The 22,596-nt window shown below is 41.4% G+C and overlaps 1 protein-coding gene and 1 non-coding gene across 8 annotated transcripts in view; one reads left to right on the top strand and one right to left on the bottom strand.

The window, feature by feature from the left end:
* Positions 1 to 22,596, top strand: part of FSHR (follicle stimulating hormone receptor) — a 187,661-nt gene that overhangs the window by 123,417 nt on the left and 41,648 nt on the right.
* TRNAS-GGA lies at positions 1,999 to 2,081 on the bottom strand. Its single transcript has one exon. It is a non-coding gene; the product is annotated as a tRNA-Ser (tRNA).

The raw sequence follows: 22,596 nt of genomic DNA, 5'->3' as shown, positions 1-22,596 counted from the left end.
ATTATGTGTCATTTCTTACCTATCTGTGAGTTGATTAGTGAAATCCATTGGCCGAGCTGGACTCTGTTGGCCTGACCTCAGCTCAGCTCACTCATGTATCTGAAGTTAGCTGGCAGGTGAAGTGGGTGCTGGCTGCCCTGGATGGTCTCGGTTTGGGATGACAGCTCTCCAACAAGTGGTACTCATTTCTAGCCAACTCGCACAGGCTTGTTCTCACAGCAGACCTGGGGTTCCGAAAGAAAGAGGAAGCTTGTAAGCCTCTTGAGACTTAAACCCTGAATTTACACACCATTTCCTCTGTTGCATTTTATCATTCTTGGGACCAACCCAGATTTAAGAGGTGGAGAAATAGAATCCACTAATTGATGTGAAAAGCCGCAAAGTCACCAAGACAAGGTATAGTGATACAGGGAAGGATAAAGATGGAAATCACTCAAGTATTCTTTCCCGGATAATTTCATGGACAGAGGAGCCTGGCAGACTACAGTCAAGCCAAGAGTCAGACATGAATGAGTGACTAACACACTTGCAATCAATTCAAAGCACATAAAATGTTTTGCACAGTGCCTGCGACATAATAAATGTTCAATAAACAGTAGCTACTAGTGATATCTTGACTCTGTCCCTAACTGTTGATCTATGAGAACTGGAGTTAGCAATTAATATAATAAGGAACATCGTGGCTTAGCTCTCTGATGGAGGGAATAAAAGATTTAACAGAACAAAGTCCATATGACCTGGGACTTCAGCTCTCTGATAGGAGCCCCAGAAACAATCTGAGAAAGAAACCCAGTCTTCCACTCCTGAGTCATGTCAGGCAGGACCAGCGTCACTGGCATTCTAACAGGGCTCCATGCTCAAAAGGGTCCCACCGTCAGAGGGCCTCATTCCAGGCTTAATACTCTGCTGTCACCATCTTGAAATGCTTTAACAGTTTTGAACAGAGAGCCCTACACCTCACAAGTTATGTATTCAGTCATGCTGAGAGGTCAGGGCTATGATCAACTCAGGAGTCCTGGCTCTTTAAATGGACTTCGCTATACTCTGCAGAATCTAACACAGGTTAGGCCCACCACAGTGGAGGAAATCCGAGGTAACAGAAAAGGCATAGGCCTTAGGATAAAAAAAATCTAGAGCCTCATCCTGACTCTACCATTCATTCTTGGACCAATCACTAGACCTCTGAGATGTGCATAGCTTATAGGACTTTCAAGTGAGGTTCATGTATGAAAATTTACTGTAAATTACAAAAACATTAATAAATATACTAAGTGTTTGTAGGATGGTTATTTCTAGCCAACCAGTCAAAGTCCATAAGTCTAACCTCAAAAAAAGTCCAGTAAGGGTTTAATAGAGAGTTATGGTGACTACTAAGACCTTCAGCTTTCACCTAGGGTGCTTAGCATGGATTCAACAAAAAAGAACTTTGGGACATGCCTTTACATTTAATGGAGCAGTATAGAAAAGAAAAAAACAAAAACAAAAAACTATACATGACATCAGAAGGACTGGGTTCCAGATAGGATGCTGCTATTTATTAGCTAGATAAACTTTACCTTCTCTAAACCTCAGTTTCTTTATCTATAAATTGGGTGGTTATAAAAACTAAGTAAGATTATGCCTGTAAAAACATTTTACAAATTGTTTTTAGCATATAAACCATAAATAACTATATAAATATAAAATTATTAGTGTCTATTACCTAGGTGGTTTCCTTCATTCCTTCTTTTTTTCTCTCCCTCCCAATTACTATCCCTCCCTTTCTCCTCTCTCCTTCCTCTTAGAAAAAGTCTGAGTGGAATAGGGGTGGCCACAGAGCCTTCAATATAGCAGAACAAAAGAGAGCTGGGATATGCAAAGTGAAAGTGAAAGTGAACTCGCTCAGTCCTGTCCGATTCTTTGCGACCCCATGGACTGTAGCCTACCAGGCTCCTCCCTCCATTGGATTCTCCAGGCAAGAGTACTGGAGTGGGTTTCCATTTCCTTCTCCAGGGGATCTTCCCTGGATCTTCCCGACCCAGGGATCGAACCTGGGTCTCCCGCATTCCAGGCAGACACTTTAACCTCTGAGCCACCAGGGATGGTGGGATATGCAAAGGGACACCCCTCTTCACAGACTGTCACATGTGGCTCATGAGAAGCACCCTGCAGAGGAGAGATTCAGGAAGAAACAACCCTCTCATACACACACATGTCACAGCCCATGATGATAATAGCAGGTCTGCAAATGGGGAACTGGGAAAATCCAAGGGATGGGGAGTCACTGCAAAGTTAAGAGCTCCAGCGTTTAATATTAGCCTGTACTTTGTGGCCAGTGCCATTCATTCTTATTAGCAAGAAACCCTCAGCCTTGTTTCTAGGGAGTAAGGGCACAGGAGGAATTTAGGAGTGTGTATGTGTGGAAGGCATGGCCCTAGACTGAAGGGGGAACTCTGGCAGAACAGAGAGGATGAAGCTCTGACTTTGACTCTGGAAGAGCTGAAACCTCTGCCATCTGTCATTAAGTCCAGACTCCTCCTTGTATCCTTTTCTCACTTTGAGGTGTTAAGTAATCCTCAGTCTTACCCAACTACTCTGTCAAGTCCAGACAAAACTGGAGGTGACCAATTCCAGCCACATCTGTTCATGAGAGGAGGTTATCGTTCTCAGAGTATCTGAAACATGCTTTCTAACTGGAAAAAGAAAAGAACTTGTACTTAGTTTAGAGGAATTGTGTCACTGTCAAATGATCCTCCCGGATGGCTCTGAAAAGTATATATACTCACATAATTCCTCAGAGTATAAAGTTCTTTCACAACCACTGCCACGCTGATCCCCATCAGGAAGTTGGAATGAACAGCTGATCCTCTCAAGCCTTTGAACTTACTGCCCAGGGCAGACTTTTCTCAGCTGCACATTGCTCCCAGGTTGCAGCCCAAGGTGACCCTGAGAACTAGAGCAGCTCTACACTCCAAAAACAGTACCAGCAAAGCATCATTCAGGCTTTTCAGACTGTGGTCCTTTGAAAATATTTTTTAAATTGCTGAGAGGAATCACCCAAATTTAGAGGTGGTCCTCTAACCTAATTATGTCATGGAAACAAAGCCCAGTGAAGTTTCCCTCTTCTCCCACACTTATTTGTGTCTGGGCAGCGGTCATGAACAGCTTTGCAATCCAGCAGCCAAGTAGGGGTGGGTGGCAATGATTTCAGGTATTTTGGGGAATGATGAACTACCTGCTTCAAGGCAAAGAAGAAACATAAAATGGATGAAGGGATCCAGAGAGGACCAGCAGGATGGAGTAGTTGTTTATTTCCTTAAGCCAGGATAAATGTTTATCAACACAGCCAGCAAAGCTGGAAACTACAAAGAGTAGGGGTGAGTTGTCATTTGACTTCGGAACACTAAATGCTGCATACACACACTTAGAAATGTTGCTCTGAAATTCTCAAACTTGATTCCACTTTATACCGATCATTTGATGGCATAGAATTCAAAATAACTAGAAATCAGTCTTCTTCATTACTCCCTTCATACTTCACTAAGGAACCTGAAATGGTTAGGGAAAGAAAAAAATTCATGAATAAAGAAATGTAGTTTGACTAGAAGAGTATATATCAAAGGATTCATCTGGGTGGATTTTTTTCAAGTCAATATTGTATTTAAGAGCAATATTTCTTTCTTTACTGCTCTGCCTTCCTGAAGCTGACCTTTTGTGTATGAAAGATTATCTATTGATCTGTAAATAAGGTTTACACAATATTCTCTTGCCTTTGCATCCTGTCGGCATAATTCTCAGGCAGCTGGATGTTGCTCTTTGCTACTCAGTAAACCATAATTTAATCTTAACAAACCCTTTACACAGCTGGGTGGGCCTCCACCCCCAACTGACAGCCATCTTCCTTTCACATGGGGACCTGTTAGAGCTTCTTAGGAGGTTGTTAAGAGCAGCTATGCCATCTGCTTCCTCCAGCCAAAGATGATTCCAGGAGAGTCTTCACTGCAACTCACCTTAGTGATTCCAGATTTTTCTTCCCCACCCCTCCCCTAAGTCTCTCTCCCTGTTTTCTGCTTTCCTCTCTTTCATTTGTTTTGGTAGGAGTGATGAAAGTAGCTTCTTGGACTATAAAAGTTAAGCCATTTGCTGGACATTGCAACAGAGACCAGGGATCCAAGAGTGGCACAGAGTTATGGAGAAGCAGAGGCTCCAGGGCCCCCTGCTTGGGCTCAGGTCTCGGCTCCTGCCCTTCTTAGTTGTGTGGCCTTGGGTAATCAGCTTAACAACTCTAGGTCTGTTTTCCTTTCTGTAAATGAGGGATAACATTGCCTGCCTCCTTGCATCATATTGAATGAAGTACTGAGAAGAATGACTGACATTTAGAAAATTCTCAGCATGTTGCTGTTCAGTTGCTCAGTTGTGTCTGACCCCCATGGAGTGCAGCACGCCAGGCTTCCCTGTCCTTCACTATCTGCTGGAGTTTGCTCAAAGTCTGTCCATTGAGACGATGATGCCATCCAACCATCTTATCCTCTGTTGCCCCGTCTCCTCCGGCCCTCAGTCTTTCCTAGCATCACAGTCTTTTCCAAAAAGCTGGCTCTTCACATCAGGTGGTCAAAGTATTGGAGCTTCAGCTTCAATATCAGTCCTTCCAATGAATAGTCAGGGTTGATTTCCAGGGTTGTTGATCTCCTGGCTGTCCAAGGGACTCTCAAGAGTCTTCTCCAGCACCACAGTTGGAAAGCATGAATTCTTAGGTGCTCAGTCTTCTCAGTAAAAAGTAGCAATTCTTATTAAATTCCTGACCCTGTCATTGACTAGCTAAGGGAGTCTGTGTGAGGGACTCCACCTCTATGTACCTCAGTTCTCTCTTCTCCTTTAAAAAAAAAAAGAATACCTATCTCTGAGAGTCTTGCAAGGATTAATTTGATGATGATGATGATGATGTGTTGCTGGTGATTATATTGTTTTTCTCTTTCAATATTTCTAAGGTTTGGAAGGCATCTTTAACTGCTTCTTATAGACAGAATCCACTGACCAGCATTCAAACATGAAAATATATCATTTGTGTTTCTCAAAGGAAAAAGGCATCCTTCTCACCAAACTCCTGACAAATCCAAAAAGTTCCCTCTGAACAAGCAAAATTAAATAATCCTACATGATCTCAACCCCTTCTTTGTTCATTTCCAACACTGTGTGTGTATGTGTGTGTGCACATGCGTGCACATGCACGCTCAGTAACGTCTGACTCTTTGTGACCGCATGGGCTGTAGCCCTCCAGACTCCCCTGTTCATGGAATTTTTGGCCCACAATACCATGCCATCCCCAACCACAAACTGCTTGGATAATGTTTCCTATTTTTATGTTGATTTATAAATTTAGCTCTTTTTATCATACTTCATTGCATTTGAATCTCACAACAATCCAAGGAGAGCAGTACAAATACAAGCATTTGACAGAATTCAGCTGGCCTTGCTTGTACTCCCTGGGTACAGAGCTCTTCTGACAGAAATGTGCAATGTCCCTGTGGACTGGGCTATTCTGATAATTTTGATGTTCAACAATGTTTAGTTCTCTGTGGTGGTGGGAAAAGAGCTATATCAGGGTTAATTTTTCAAAGTTCCTGCACAATGGAAAGGATCAGGGCCTTCCCATTTCTCCTCCAACATTTTGAATGTGAACTAGCCAGTCAGTGAGAACTCATTCATTCAGTCAACCCTTCAACAATCATTTATTGAGGCCATATTATATCCTAGGCTTTGTTGTGGCTACTTCTTGGTCATAAAAAAGATGACAATACAGATGATGCCTCTGCCCTTATGGAGCTTATATTCTAATTAAAGAGACAATGTTGGATAATGTCAGGTGGTAATAGTGATGTGAAGAAAAATAAAGCAGAGAAAGTAGAGTTATGGTTTAGAAAGGGTGGTCTAGAAAGGATAACGGAGAAGGCAATGGCACCCCACTCCAGTACTCTTGCCTGGAAAATCCCATGGACGGAGGAGACTGGTAGGCTGCAGTCCATGGGGTCACTAAGGGTCGGACACGACTGAGCGACTTCACTTTCACTTTTCACTTTCATGCGTTGGAGAAGGAAATGGCAACCCACTCCAGTGTTCTTGCCTGGAGAATCCCAGGGACCGGGGAGCCTGGTGGGCTGCCGTCTATGGGGTCGCACAGAGTCGGACACGACTGAAGCGACTTAGCAGCAGCAGCAGAAAGAATAAAGAGGGTGACCTTGTGAGAGATCCAGGTGACGTCAATGGACAGCTCTCAAGACAAAGGGTTCAGCCTTTGAGGAAGAAAAGGCTATTTTCATTCATTAAGCCCTGAAAATAACACATCTGCCAAGCTGTGTGGCACTGGCCATAGATAAGAGGACTGATTCAATGCCTTGGCTGGGCTAGTGAAGGAAAGCTTCTTGGGAAGTGGGCAGAATTTAGCTGCAACTTGAAGAATGAATAAAATTTAGAAAGACAAAAAAGAAGGAATTTTCTGTGAAAGAAAGAGGGGATCAAACCCATAGAACAAAAAAGCATCATGGAGTAGGCAGAGGATGGGGAGATACTGAGTCTCAACTAAAAAGAAGGCATATGCTGAGGAGTTTGACTATATGAAGATGGGCTGGCTGTGGAAGATTGGAAAACTAAATTAAGGCAAAGAGCTTAAGCTTCAACACAGTAGTAGAAGGATAAGTTACAAGACAGTCTTACCAACAAAGACCAACTGTATAACACAGGGGACTATACTCAATATTTTGTAATAATCTATACATTAGGAAAAGAATCTGAAAAAGAATATGTATGTGTGTGTGTGTGTATATATATATATGTACAATTGAGTCACTTTGCTGTATACACCTGAAGCTAACATAACATTATAAATCAACTACAATTTTTTAAAGAAGGGCTTCTTCAGTAAAATGACAGGTTGACAATGATTTGGACTGTAGCTTGATGGGGAACAGGGTACAGATATATACTCAAGGGAGAACTGCTAAGGGCCAGTGGCCATAATCCAAGGGTACAGTAATAATGGCCCCTGGAGGAATAGAAAGGCTTGGTTCAATGGGGAACAGGGGACACATTTCTAAAACAGAACCTCCACCATATTATTTCCCTTCAGGTCAGACAAGGACCCAAGTGACTAGTGATTTTTGCCCACTCACTTCTAGTAACCCTCAAAGCCTCCCTTTCCTGAGTGACCCCCACACAGAATCACCCTGCAGTCAGCATCCTTCAAGAATTCAGCCAGGCCAGAATTCATCTTACATGGTAGCTGTGATTATTGGGAAGAAACTAGCCATCTCCCCATCTGTCAGTGTTGTAAGTCTCTAAGGATGTTGTCATGACTACAGGGATATTTGGGCACAATGGAAATTATACAGTTGTTTCTTTTATCAGCAATCTGTCTAGCAGAGCCACTTTGCCTGATATTGTCAACTCCAGGGAAAGACAGCAAGATTTTCCTTGTGGACCACTGAGGTTCAGGATGAGATTTCAGCCTGGGCACATCAGCCCCAGGAGAGCAAGAACTTCCTCTCATCTCAGGGCACGATTGTAATGATGGTGATGTTTTCATGCTGCTCACCTCTCCTCCTCCTTCCTCTGACCTGCTCAGTAATTTCTCCTGCAAGAAGTCCAGGCCTTCTCCATCAAGACAATCATGGCATCTATCAATTCACATCAGTATGTTCAGATCTTGATATTATTCTTTCCAAAGGAGGTGGCATATTTTTTAAAAAGGAGCCTGGAAAAGGCAATGTGAAACCCAAGAATCAATCATGATAGATTCTTGGCCATGGGGGCTTCTGAGAGGGTAATTCCAACAGGATCTACTCAAATAGCACATAACTAACCATCCATTCCATCCACTTGCAGTCTCTTGATTACATTTTCACAGGATATACTTTCTTATGAGGTAGGTACTTCCTCACCTCATTAATTTTGAAATAAGACCTGTCTCTGCCATCATCAGAAATCAGATGTGAAGACAAGTCCAGAGGGGGTTCAGAGAGAAACAAGTCCCAGATGAGCTGCATGAAGTCAGCCCTGACCCCTTTCCTCATTGCGAGTATTACCCCTACTTCCCCCCATCCCCACAGTGATGGACTGATCTTTTCAAGTTTCAGTTTCCTCATCTGCAAAATGTAAATAATAAAATATGCTTCAAGAATATGAAAGCATATGAAAGAGGGAAATGAGTTTTATGTCCTCCAAGACCTCTTCCTTTCCTCAAGTGCTTGGTGTATAATTGTGACTTCAAGAATCTGGGGATCCCAGCATCACTATCTGTCCTGAGTTCAGCATATTCAGACCAACACAAAGGGTCCTGTATGGAAGGAGAAAGCCCCTCTAAAAGATAGGAAAATCCAGCCTCCTGCAGACCACTCTTGTTTCCCAGATCAGGCTCCTCTTCACCAGGATTCAGAGAGACCCTCTAAATGCTGAGATCCTTCAGATGCATCAACAACTTAAACCAGTTGTAAATTAGTCTTAAGTACAGCAGAAACTCAGCTTCTTAAGCTAAAGGAGAATCACAGAATGAGCTCTGTCACTTCGGCCCCTCACAAATGAGCCCAGCTGGCCTCAGAGGAGCCTGAGAGGCACTGGATGTGGGCTCAGGCTTAAGAGGCAAACAGCATCCAGTAGCCACTGGAGCTGGCCTGGGAGGAGGGCTGGCCCCAGGCACAGACAGAAAGAGAGACAGCTTAGCCAGTGAGAATCTGAATAGCATCAAGTGAAGCCCCATTTCTGTGGAAAATAAACTGCTGCCTCTTCTTCTACCATCGCAGCCTCAATGTTGGGAGGTTTAAAGGCTATTTTGGTCCTTCCAGACCCTTGTAGATTTACAGTTATCCCCAGGAGAGGCCACATGTTAAGGTGTTGGAGCTAACACAAGAACTGCCGGCTACCTTCTCTGCAGAGATGAGGCAGTCCCAGGGAAGCAGAGATGGGTCAGAGGAGGCTGGGCTCTACCGCGGACAACAGGGGCAGGCAGGATAATGAAAGAGGGAGGGCACCATGCAGTCTACTCTGGTGACCTGACTCTGTGCTCCTCCAGGATGGGGACTAGGTTGTCTTCATGGCTGTAACCCAGTGAATGGCACCAAAAATAAGGCGCTTAGCTACTTAATTGTCCTTTTAGAGAATCCTGGCTGTGATCCCGCTCTCACACACCTGGTTCCCAGCTCACTCTGTAACGCTTGTTGAGGGACCCATATGTTCTTGCTGCCCTCGTTCATCTCATCCTCTTTGGCTTTCACAGTGTGTGCTCTTAGGCTGTGAGCTAAGAACACAGGCCTGATGGCCCTGCTGCTCCCAAACCCTTGGCTTGTCCATCTGGGAAGAGGTTGTCTTCCTGTGGGCATGGCTATAGGAGAAATGCATTCCCGGGGCACCTCAGCCCGCCAGATCAGCTGGTTCAAGTCCAGGGAGCAATACGTTGCAGGAGAGGTCATCACCTGATTCAGTCGAGCTCTAATTCAGAACGACTGTGTGCAGCTTATCTCCACAGAGGGCAGGGTCCACACACAGTAGGTCCTTGATGAAAATGTGGGCCTGGGCTTGAATCTGTCTGGGTAGTAGAAGAGAAGCAACTGCTGTTTTTAGAGAAATATCTTGGGGCCTCGCAGAGTGTGAACACTGCATTGACAGATGCTTTAAGGAAGAATACTTTCCTTTTCAGCAGACATTACAAAAGTGTTCTGCTGCAGTTTAATCATCAGTTCACCCACAGCAAACACCCTGCAAATAATGTCTAGTTCAACAGGGAGTGAGCTCCTCCTCCACCAGTTTGGTACTCAAAGATAGAAGTGCTGAGAAGAGGGAGCAGGGTGTTTGGGAGATGTGCCAGGGAAGAAATTAGGAGGCCTCCCTCACAAAGCTCACCCACTGTGCTCTCTCTGGTCAAGGAGCCACCCAGGCACAGATTCACTCAGCAATACACAGACTGAGCCGCACGCCCAGTCTTCAGCCATGGTCCTATTTGTGTAAGCAAGTAACAAGACCTTTCCGAGCCTCATGTAAAACAGAGAGGAAAAGGACAGCCCATCTCCTTCAAAAGGCTGTAAGGAGAGAAAGGAAGGGGGAAGATGAGACAAGGTGCAGAGTCGCCTTGAAAGTCTGAAAGAGCAAACAGTGCGAGCACCGCTAACTGGACAGATCACTGCTGGCAGCACGGGGGGCGGGGGGTGGGCGGGACACAGGGATCACAAATTAGAAAGCATTTTCACTTCAGATCCACTAACACAGTCTTACAAAAGCCCTCTGACACATTTACTGATGGTTCCACTTTACAGATAGAAAATTTGAGGTTCAGAGATGCTGACTGAATCACCCAAACTCACAAAACAAGATTAACAAAGGATCTTGGTTCTATGAAGACCTACAAGACCTTCTAAAACACCCAAAAAAGATGTCCTTTTCATTACAGGGGACTGGAATGCAAAAATAGGAACTCAAGGGATACCTGGGGTAACAGACAAACTTGGCCTTGGAGTACAGAATGAAGCAGGGCAAAGGCTAATAGAGTTTTGCCAAGAGAACGCACTGGTCATAGCAAACACCCTCTTCCAACAACATAAGAGAAGACTCTACACATGGACATCACCAGATGGTCAATACCAAAATCAGACTAATTATATTCTTTGCAGCCAAAGATGGAGAAGCTCTATACAGTCAGCAAAAACAAGACTGGGAGCTGACTGTGGCTCAGATAATGAAATCCTTATTGCCAAATTCAGACTTAAATTGAAGAAAGTAGGGAAAACCACTAGACCATTCAGGTATGACCTAAATCAAATCTCTTATGATTAGACAGTGGAAGTGACAAATAGATAAAGAGATTAGATTCGATAGACAGAGTACCTGAAGAATTATGGACAGAGGTTCGTGACATTGTAAAGGAGACAGGGATCAAGACCATCCCCAAGAAAAAGAAATGCAAAAACGCAAAATGTTTGTCTGAGGAGGACTTACAAATAGCTGTGAAAAGAATAAAAGTGAAAGACAAAGGAGAAAAGGAAAGATATACTCATTGGAATGCAGAGTTCCAAAGAAGAGCAAGGAGAAATAAGAAAGCCTTCCTCAGTGATCAATGCAAAGAAATAGAGGAAAACAACAGAATGGGAAAGACTAGGGATCTCTTCAAGAAAATTAGAGATACCAAGGGAACATTTCATGCAAAAATGGGCATAGAAATGGTATGGACCTAACAGAAGCAGAAGATATTAAGAAGAGGTGACAAGAATACACGGAAGAACTATACAAAAAAAGATCTTTATGACCCAGATAATCATGATGGTGTGTTCACTCACATAGAGCCAGACATCCTGGAATGCAAACTCAAGTGGGCCGTAGGAAGCATCACTACGAACAAAGCTAGTGGAGGTGATGGAATTCCAGTTAAGCTATTTCAAATCCTAAAAGATGATGCTGTGAAAGTGCTGCACTCAATATGCCAGCAAATTTGGAAAACTCAGCAGTGGCCTCAGGACTGGGAAAGGTCAGTTTTTATTCCAATCCCAAAGAAAGACAATGCCAAAGAATGCTCAAACTACCGCACAATTGCACTCATCTCACACGCTAGCAAAGTAATGCTCAAAATTCTCCAAGCCAGGCTTCAGCAATACATGAACCATGAACTTCCAGATGTTCAAACTGGATTTAGAAAGGCCAGAGGAACCAGAGATCAAATTGCCAACATCCATTAGACCATCAAAAAAGCAAGAGAGCTCCAGAAAAACATCTATTTCTGCTTTATTGACTATGCCAAAGCCTTTGACTGTGTAGATCACAACAAACTCTGGAAAATTCTGAAAGAGATGGGAATATCAGACCACCTGACCTGCCTCCTGAGAAATCCGTATGCAGGTCAGGAAGCAACAGTTAGAACTGGATATGGAACAACAGACTGGCTCCAAATCAGGAAAGGAGTATGTCAAGGCTGCATATTGTCAGCCTGCTTATTTAACTTGTATGCAGAACACATCATGAGAAACACTGGGCTGGATGAAGCACAAGCTGGAATCAAGATTGCTGGGAGAAATATTAATAACCTCAGATATGCAGATGACACCACCCTCGTGGCAGAAAGCAAAGAAGAACTAAAGAGTTTCTTGATGAAAGTGAAAGAGGGGAGTAAAAAAGTTGGCTTAAAACTCAACATTCAGAAAACTAAGATCATGGCATCTGGTCTCATCACTTCATGGCAAATAGATGGGGAAACAATGGAAGCAGTGACATTTATGTTTTGGGGCTCCAAAATCACTGCAGATGGTAACTGCAGCCATGAAATTAAAAGACACTTGCTCCTTGGAAGAAAAGTTATGACCAACCTAGACAGCATATTAAAAACCAGAGACATTACTTTGCCAACAAAGGTCCATCTAGTCAAAGCTATAGTTTTTTCAGTAGTCATGTATGGATGTGAGAGTTGGACTATAAAGAAAGCTGAGTGCCAAAGAATTGATGCTTTTGAACTGTGGTGTTGGAGGAGACTCTTGAGAGTTCCTTGGACTGCAAGGAGATTTAACGAGTCCATCCTAAAGGAAATCAGTCCTGAATATTCATTGGAAGGACTGATGTTGAAGCTGAAACTCCAATACTTTGACCACCTGATGTGAAGAACTGACTCATTTGAAAAGACCCTGATGCTGGAAAAGATTGACAGCGGGAGGAGAAGGGGACCACAGAGGATGAGATGGTTGGATGGCATCACTGACTCAATGGACATGAGTTTGAGTAAACTCCAGGAGTTGGTGATGGACAGAGAGGCCTGGCATGCTGCAGTCCACAGGGTCTCAAAGAGTTGGACACGACTGAGCGACTGAACTGAACTTGGAGCAGGAGAGAAGAATACTGATACTAATTGTCCATCTACTAGATGGCAGACCCTCAACTAAGTATTTTGGTCTCACAGGTCATCTTCCCATCTTTCAAAACAGTGAGGCATGTATTTTCCCCAATTTACAAGGAGAAATTTGAAACACAGAGGTTCTGTAGCTGGCAGCACTAAGAACTGAGTGCAGCAGTGTCTGACTCCATCCCCATTCATCCCCCTTTCCAGCATGTCATGACTGGAAAGGTGCAGAGTATGGGTGAAGACAATGTCAATATACCCAGTGTTCTGAGCGCAAGAGTGACACCAGATTACTGTTTGCCATTTGGAACTTGTGATCATCTACGTGGGCTAAGTTTAAGTGTACCTAAGAAATAGCTTTCTAAATAATTAATGCTAGAAATGAGTTGTGGGGAAGGGTGTGCAAACTGTTTAAAATATTAACTCTTTTGCGGCTCCCCTATGTAATTTAAAAGTAACTGCTTGCTGCAAATTGGTACTTTGATGAAAGTTATTTGTACACTGGCATCCAAGAAGGTCCCCAAAGATTACCTCTTGGCAACACTCTGTTAGTAGTGAATCTACTAACTTGGAGAGAGCTTTAGGTTTTCAAAGTCCTTATGTAACCAATAAGGTATCATGGGACAAAGATTACCAAGAGCATGGAAGCCTGAGAGCCCAGTTTCAGGTCCCATTTTTTCCATTTGCTAGAAGGAAAGTTAACTGAAACTCTAAGCCTCAGTTTCATTATCTCAAAAATGGAGCCAATTTTAGCATCTTCTTCGTGGATCTGTGGGCAGAAATAAATGACTCTGTACAGGCAAGGCCTTTATAACGCCTGCATGTGGAAAATCCCATGGACAGAGCAGCCTAGAAGGCTACAGTCCATGGGGTAGCGAAGAGTCAGACATGACTGAGCACACACGCACGCCATGTGATAAGGGAATTGATAAGCATTAACTATGATTCTGGTTCAAGCTTAGAAATCTGGGTGATCCACTGACCCTCTGTGAGCAGTGCCTCCCTTATCTGTAAGATGAGAACCATAATTATGTTCATCTAAGAAACTCACAGTGAATTTAAATGAAGTGCATGTGTCAGTTGGCCAGTCATATCCAAGTCTTTGTGAGGTCATGGACTGTATCCCGCCAGTCTCCTCTTTCCATGTACTTTTCCAGGCAAGAATACTAGAGTGGATAGCCATTTCCTTCTCCAGGGGTCTTCCCAACCCAGGGATCAAACCCAAGTCTCCTGCATTGCAGGCAGATCTTTTACTGTCTGAGTCACCAGGGAAGCCCCAAAGTCAAATGAGAGAATATGAAAGACCTGTGTCAGTCACATGTGGCTGAACATAAGGCAGGCCTATTTTCCAGTCTTTTCTTCCCAGAAGTCTGGGTTAGAGATGTGACCTGTATAACCAGTTCCTAGTACTTCAGTTATTTCCCAAACACCTGGCCTCTGGTCTATTGCAGCCTCTAGCCTGGGCCCAAGTCAGACACCGGTCACTCTGTTCCCCAAGCAGGAGGAAACAGCAATGAAAGTTGTCACGTGGTCTTCTGAAAGTCCTCCTCTCAACCTAAGTGACACAATAAACAGCCCCCACCCTGCCACATGGTGAGGGGCTGGGAAGGACAGATTCATGGCTGTCTGGAGGAACCCTTCTCCCGAGGCTCCTGCACCATTCTCATGCCCACTGTGCATGAGAGGTTAAGAGCTGTGTTAACTAGCTTCTAGAAACTTGGCATATAGCATGTCTCACACCTCAGCATCTCAGGAAAAGTCCACCTCTGACATCTTGTTATGCTGAGACCTGCTCTAGCCATGAAGGCATCATATGTGCTCCAAATTGAAAAGACAAATAACATCAAATTGAGAGCTGCTCAGTAGCCCGTCACAAACTTTTTATTTCTAATTCAGCCTATGTTGTCAAAGATTTATCTTCAGTTTAGTCTTCCTTTGATTCATTTTTGTCATGAGAACATGATTTCTTCCTATCCAGACATGGTGTGTAGAGAGGTTAATTGTTGGGCTAGGGGGAGTAGGAATCTTATCCTGTGACTGATGGACTCTGTGAAGCTGCAGCGGAGTTATTCAGTCTCTTGCCTTCCCTCTTTAGGTGGTACTCTGAAGGGGCCCATCTGGAAATGCCTGAAGATGCAGGTAGAAACTCCATCAAAGTTCACCAGACACAATGTGCCCTTTCAGCAACGTGACTCCGTAAACTTTGTGATTTATATCATGGTAGAGGAGTAGAGGCGGAGAAGGCGATGGCACCCCACTCCAGTACTCTTGCCTGGAAAACCCCATGGATGGAGGAGCCTGGTGGGCCGCAGTCCATGGGGTCGCGAAGAGTCGGACACGACTGAGCGACTTCACTTTCACTTTTCACTTTCGTGCATTGGAGAAGGAAATGGCAACCCACTCCAGTGTTCTTGCCTGGAGAATCCCAGGGACGGGGAAGCCTGGTGGGCTGCCGTCTATGGGGTCGCACAGAGTCGGACACGACTGAAGTGACTCAGCAGCAGCAGAGGAGTTGAGGAGGCTGACTAACAGAACGCTCAGAGAGAGTTTGTCAGCCACGTCCTACAGGGTGACAGCATTTTCAGAGAATCGGTGTCGATTCTCTAGCTTCTAGCAGGGCTTCAAAGGTTGAACTAGGCAACACCAAACTCAGGAGATACTCTACAATAAAGGAGGAATCCAAGGTCAATGTGTTTGGGGAAAGCCAGCACTCTACTTCCTGCTCTTGGGCATTTATAATGAATAATATTGTGGTTAAGGATCTGAGAACCCTGTAGGAAAGAAATGCTTAGCCTTATTAACCCAGCATTTCCTAGACTTATTTGGTGATTGTAGCCTTTCAATTGTAAGCAAAGCACTTACAACGTTTAAAAATAGCATTTTTGGGGAAATCCTCAAAGTTTCCAAGTTGAAAAGCATCTTAGGGGCCACAGAGTTCAGCTCCCCTTTCCAGCTCTATACCCAGTTCCAAAGTGTGGAGTTTCTCCTCACACATCCAAGCAATTCTCAGACATCAGTTGGGTGCTCTACAATTCAACTCAATTTTGACACTGTCTACCTGGATACAGCATAAGATCCCAATGATCTATGGTTTGGTCCTATAAAATTGCCCCCCATAAAATACCAATTGCAAGTCCAGGTTGTCACCTGTGCTTCTGACCAACCAGCTATAGAATGGAGGTTCTAATAACCCTTCCTTGAGTTTGGTTACTTTGCAAGAGCAGCTCACTGAACTCAGGGAAACATTTTGCTTACTCGATAACTAGCTTATTATATTAAGGATACAATGTAGGAACAGCCAAAAGGAAGATATGCAGAAAGTGAGGTATGGGGAAAGGATTCTGAGCTTCTGTGCCCTTTCCAAGCACACCACACTCCCCACACAGAAATTCTGTGCCAGGAAGGGGAACAGAGACCAAATACACATTTCTTATAATAAATAACAATATCACACCCCTCATGAAGAATCCCAGGCACACAGACATTTCCAGAGGTAGGGAACCAGGTGCTTCAAAGTACAATTAATCCTTCTATTGGGCAACTGTCATAATGAATGAGAATCAGTCCTTATGAGAATGGATGAGAATCAGCCTGATCATGGTAGGAGCACAAACTTTAGAGTCAGAAAGATGTGGGTTCGACCTCCAGCTCTGCCCTCTCTTATGTGTGGCTTTGTGAAAGTGCCTGAACCTCTCAGCTCTGCCTCCTCCACTCTGATATGAGGATGGTAATGTTACCTGTCTCTTAAGGTAGAGGAGAGGAATAAATAAAATAATCAATGTTAAGTGCTTGGTGTGGTACCTAGTACATAGGAAGTGTTCAATAAATGTTGACCATTATTATTATTGGTCCTATATCTACCTTCCTAAGCAGCACAGCATAAATTTATTATTATTTCCACCTGGCAGCTCTTCAGAAACACAATCTTCTCTTCCCAAGCAAAATATCTTATGTAGTAGACAATATGGTCTTGAATTCCTCACCCCACCAGCAAAAAAAAAAAAAAAAAAACCCTATGTCCCCAAATAAGTTTACTTATAGATCTATATACAATTATAGTATTAATGTATGGTTATATTACAAAATATACACACAAATGATATTTTAAAGTATGAAATAAAGATGAATAAAAAATGTGCTTTTACATATACACCCTGCCTTAATATGTACTATTTTACATGGCACAATAGGCCTATTTTGATCTCACTAAATATAATAACAATATTTTAGAGGAAGCAGTATCATAGGATGCACTTCATTATTTTTTAGTTAATTTTATTGAAGGGTAATTGCATTACAGAATTTTGCTATTTTCTGTCAAACCTCAACATGAATCAGTCACAGGTATACATATATCCCCTCCTTTTTGAACCTAGCTCCCATCTTCCTCCCCATCCCACCCCTCTAGTTTGATACCAAACCCCTGTTTCAGTTTCCTGAGACATACAGCAAATTCCCATTGGCTATGTATTTTACATATGGTAATGTAAGTTTCCATGTTACTCTTTCCATACATCTCACCTTTTCCTCCCCTCTCCCCATGTCCATAAGTCTATTCTCTATGTCTGTTTCTCCATTGCTGCCCTGTAAATAAATTCCTCAGTACCGTTTTTCTAGATTCCGTATATATGTGTTAAAATATGATATTTATCTTTCTGACTTACTTCACTTTGTAAAATAGGTTCTATGTTCATCCACCTCATTAGAACTGACTCAACTGCATTACTTTTTATGGCTGAGTAATATTCTATTGTGCATATATATAACAACTTCTTTATCCATTCATCTGTTGATGGACATCTAGGTTGCTTCCATGTTCTAGCTACTGTAAATAGTGTTGCAATAAACAATGGGATACATGTGTATTTTTCAACCCTGGTTACCTCAGGGTATATGCCTAGGAGTGGGACTGCTGGGTCATATGGTGCTTTTATTCCTAGTTTTTTAAGGAATCGCCATACCATCTTCCACAGTGGCTGTATCAATTTACATTCCCACCAACAGTGCAAGAGCATTCCCTTTTCTCCACACCCTCTCCAGCATTTATTGTTTGTAGGCCTTTTGATGAGGGCCATTCTGATCAGTGCGAGGTGATATCTCATTGTAGTTTTGATTTGCATTTCTCTAATAATGAGCGATGTTGAGCATCTTTTCGTGTGTTTGTTAGCCATCTGTATGCCTTCTTTGGAGAAATGTCTGTTTAGGTCTTTTTCCCACTTTTTTATTGGGTTGTTTGTTTTTCTGGCATTGAGTTGTATGAGCTGTTGTATATTTTGGAAATTAACCCTTTGTCAGTTGTTTCATTTGCTATTATTTTCTCCCATTCTGAAGGTTGTCTTTTCACCTTGCTTGTAGCTTCCTTTGCTGTGCATTTAAGTTTAATCAAGTCCTTGTTTACTTTGGTTTTTATTTCCATTACTCGAGGAGGTGGGTCATAGAGGATCTTGCCTTGATTTATGTCATCAAGTGTTCTGCCTATGTTTTCCTCTAAGAATTTTATAGTTTCTGGTCTTACATTTAGGTCTTTAATCCATTTTGAGTTTATCTTCGTGTATGGTATTAGGAAGTATTCTAATTTCATTCTTTTACATGTAGCTGTCCAGTTTTCCCAGCACCATTTATTGAAGAGGCTGTCTTTGCTCCATTATATATTCTTGCCTCCTTTGTCAAAAATAAGGTAACCATAGGTGCATGGGTTTATTTCTGAGCTTTTTATCCTTGTTCCGTTGGTCTATATTTCGGTTTTTGTGCCAGTACCATACTGTCTTGATGACTGTAGCTTTGTAGTATAACCTGAAGTTAGGGAGCTTGATTCCTCCAGCTCCATTTTTCTTTCTCAAGACTGCTTTGGCTATTCGGGGTCTTTTGTGTTTCCATATGAATTGTAAAAAATTTTGTTCTAGTTCTGTGAAATATGCCATTTGTAATTTGATAGGGATCACATTGAATCTGTAGGTTGCATTTGGTAGTATAGTCATTTTCACAATATTGACTCCTCCTCCCCAGGAACATGGAATATCTCTCCATCTGTTTATGTCATCTTTTATTTCTTTCATTAGTGTCTTTTAATTTTCCATGTACAGTTCTTTTGTATCCTTAAATAAGTATATTCCTAGATATTTAATTCTTTTTGTTGCAATGGTGAAGGTGAAGAATGGTGAAGAAATGATTGATTTCTTAACTTCTCTTTCTGATTTTTCATTGTTAGTATATGGAAATGCAAGTGATTTCTGTGTATTTATTTTGTACCCTGCAATTTTGCTAAATTCACTGATTAGCTCTAGTAATTTTCTGATACTATCTTTAGGGTTTTCTGTGTACAATATCATGTCACCTGCAAACAGTGAGAGCTTTACTTCTTTTCCAATTTGGATTCCTTTTCTTTTTCTTCTCTGAATGCTGTAGCTAGGACTTCCAGAACTATGTTGAAAAACAATGGTGAAAGTAGACACCCTTGTTTTATTCCTGATCTTAAGTGGAATGCTTTGAGGTTTTCACCACTGAGAATAATGTTTGCCGTAGGCTTATCATATATGGCCTTTACTATGTTGAGGTAGGCTCCTTCTATGCCCATTTTTCGAAGTTTTAATCATAAATGGGTGCTTAATTTTGTCAAAGGCTTTTTCTGCATCTATTGAGATTATCATATGGTTTTTATCTTTCAATTTGTTAAGATGGTCTATCACACTGATTGATTTGCCTATATTAAAGAATCCTTGCATCCCTGGAATAAACCAAACTTGATCATGGTATATGAGCTTTTTGATGTGTTATTGAATTCTGTTTGCTAAAACTTTGTTGAGGATTTTTGTATCTATGTTCATCAATAATATTGGCCTGTAGTTTTCTTTTTTTGTGTTGTCTTTGTCTGGTTTTGGTATCATGGTGATGGTGGCCTCGTAGAATGAGTTTGGAAGTGTTCCTTCCTCTGAAATTATTTGAGAGTTTTAGAAGGATAGGCATTAGCTCTTCTCTAAATGTTTGATAGAATTCTCCTGTGAAGCCATCTGGTCCTGGGCTTTTGTTTTGGGGGAAATTTTTTGATGACAATTTTAATTTCAGTGCCTGTGATTGGGTTGTTCATAATTTTTATTTCTTCCTGGTTCAGTCTTGAAACTGAATTTTTCTAAGAATCTGTCCATTTCTTCCAGGTTATCTATTTTATAGCCATATAGTTGTTCATAATACTGTCTTACAATCCTTTGTATTTCTGCATTGTTTGTTGTAACCTCTCCTTTTTCATTTCTTATTTATTGATTTGATTCTTCTCTCTTTTTTTCTTGATGAGTCTGGCTAAAGTTTTGTCAATTTAGTTTATCTTCTCAAAGAACCAGCTTTTATTTTTATTAATCTTTACTATTGTTTCTTTCATTGTTTTTTTCATTATTTCTGCTTGGATCTTTATAATTTCTTTCCTTCTACTAATCTTGGGGGGTTCTTTGGTTCTTCTTTCTCCAGTTGTTTTAGGTGTAAAGTCAGGTTGTCTATTTGATGTTTTTCTTGTTTCTTGAGATAGGACTGTATTGCTATAAACTTTCCTCTTAGAACTCCTTTTGCTGCATCCAATAGGTTTTGAGTTGTCATGTTTTCACTGTCATTTGTTCCTAGAAATTTTTTTATTTCCCTTTTGATTTCTTCAGCAACCTGTTGGTTATTTAGAAACGTGTTGTTTAATCTCCATGTGTTTGTGTTTCTTACAGTTTTTTTCTCATAATTTATATCTAGTCTCATAGCATTGTGGTCAGAGAAGATGCTTGATATGACTTCAATTTTCTTAAATGTACTGAGGTTTGATTTGTGACCCAAGATGTGGTCTATCCTGAAGAATGTTTCATGTGCCTTTGAGAAGAAGGTGTATTTTTCTGCATTTGGATGGAATGTCCTGAAAACATCAATGAGATCCATCTCATCTAATATATCATTTAAGATTTGTGTTTCCTTATTACTTTTCTGTTTTGATGACCTGTCCATTGGTGTGAGTGGGGTGTTAAAGTCTCCCTACTATTATTGTATTACTGTCAATTTCTTTTTTTCTGTCTGTTAGTGTTTGTCTTATGTATTGAGGTGCTATGTTGGGTGCATAGATATTTACAATTGTTATGTCTTCCTCTTGGATTGATCCCTTGATCATTATGCAGTGTCCTTCCTTATCTCTTGTAATATTCTTTAAGGTCTATTTTGTCTGATATAAGGATTGCTACTCCAGCTTTCTTTTGCTTCTCATTTGCATGGAATATATTTTTCCATCCTCTCACTTTCAGTCTATATGTGTCTTTAGGTCTGAAGTGGGTTTCTTGTAGACAGCACATATATGGTTCTTGTTTTTGTATCCATTCAGCCAGTCTGTGTCTTTTGGTTGGACCATTTAATCCATTTACATTTAAAGTAATTATTGATATATCTGTTCCTATTGACATTTTTCATAGTGGTTTGGGGTTGATTTTGTAGATATTTTTTCTTCTTTTGTATTTATTGACTATATAAGTCCCTTTAACATTTGTTGTAAAACTGGTTTGGTGGTACTGAATTCTCTTAACTTTTGCTTGTCTGAAAAGCTTTTTATTTCTCCATCACTTTTGAATGAGATCCTTGTCAGGTACAGTAATCTTGGTTGTAGATTTTTCCCTTTCAGTACTTTAAATATATCCTGCCATTCCCTTCTGAACTGTAGAGTTTCTGCTGAAAGATCAGCTATTAAGCATATGCGGTTTCCCTTGTATATTACTTGTTGCTTCCCCCTTGCTGCTTTTAATATTCTTTCTTTGTGTTTAGTCTTTATTAGTTTGATTATTATGTGTCTTGGCATGTTTCTTGTTGAATTTATCCTTTATGGAACTCTTTGTGCCTCTTGAACTTGATTGACTATTTCCTTTTCCATGCTGGGGAAATTTTTAATTATAATCTCCAAAATTTTTCTCATACCCTTTCTTTTTCTCTTCTTATTCTGGGACCCTATAATTCTAATGTTGGTGTGTTTGATATTGTCCCAGAGGTCTCCGAGACTATCCTCAGTTCTTTTCATTCTTTTTACTTTATTGTGCTCTTCAGAAGTTATTTCCACCATTTTATCTTCCAGCTCACTGATTCATCCTTCTGCTTCAAATGTTCTGCTATTGATTCCCTCTAGAGTATTTTTAATTTCAGTAATTGTGTTGTTTGTCTCTGTATATTTATTCTTTAATTCTTCTAGGTCTTTGTTAATTGATTCTTTCATTTCTCCATTTTGTTTTCAAGGTTTTTGATCATCTTTACTATCATTATTCTAAATTCTTTTTCAGATAGTTTGCTTATTTCCTTTTCATTTATTTGCACTTCTGTGTTTCTAGTTTGTGCCTTCATTTGTGTAGTACTTCTCTGCCTTTTTATTTATTTTTTTTTTTTAATTTATTATGTTTGAGGTCTCCTTTTCCCAGGCTTCAAGGGAAGTTGAATTTTTTCCCTGAAGAAAGTTGAATTCATTCTTACTTTTGGTTTCTGCCCTCATAAGGTTGGTCCAGTGGTTTGTGTGAGCTTCGTTTAGGGTGAGATTTGTGCTGAGTTTTTGTTTGTTTTTCCTCTGATGGGCAAGGCTGAAAGTGAAGAGTGAAGTCGTCACTCAGTCATGTCTGACTCTTTGCAACCCTGTGGACTCTGTCCATGGGATTTTCCAGGCAAGAGTACTGCAGTGGGTTGCCATTTCCTTCTCCAGGGGATCTTCCCAACCCAGGAATCAAATCCAGGTCTCCTGCATTTTAGGCAGATGCTTCACCGTCTGAGCC

This window comes from Bubalus bubalis, chromosome 12, assembly GCF_019923935.1.
Source record: "Bubalus bubalis isolate 160015118507 breed Murrah chromosome 12, NDDB_SH_1, whole genome shotgun sequence".
Taxonomy (NCBI): Eukaryota; Metazoa; Chordata; class Mammalia; order Artiodactyla; family Bovidae; genus Bubalus; species Bubalus bubalis.
This window is presented reverse-complemented; position numbering and strand designations above follow the sequence as displayed.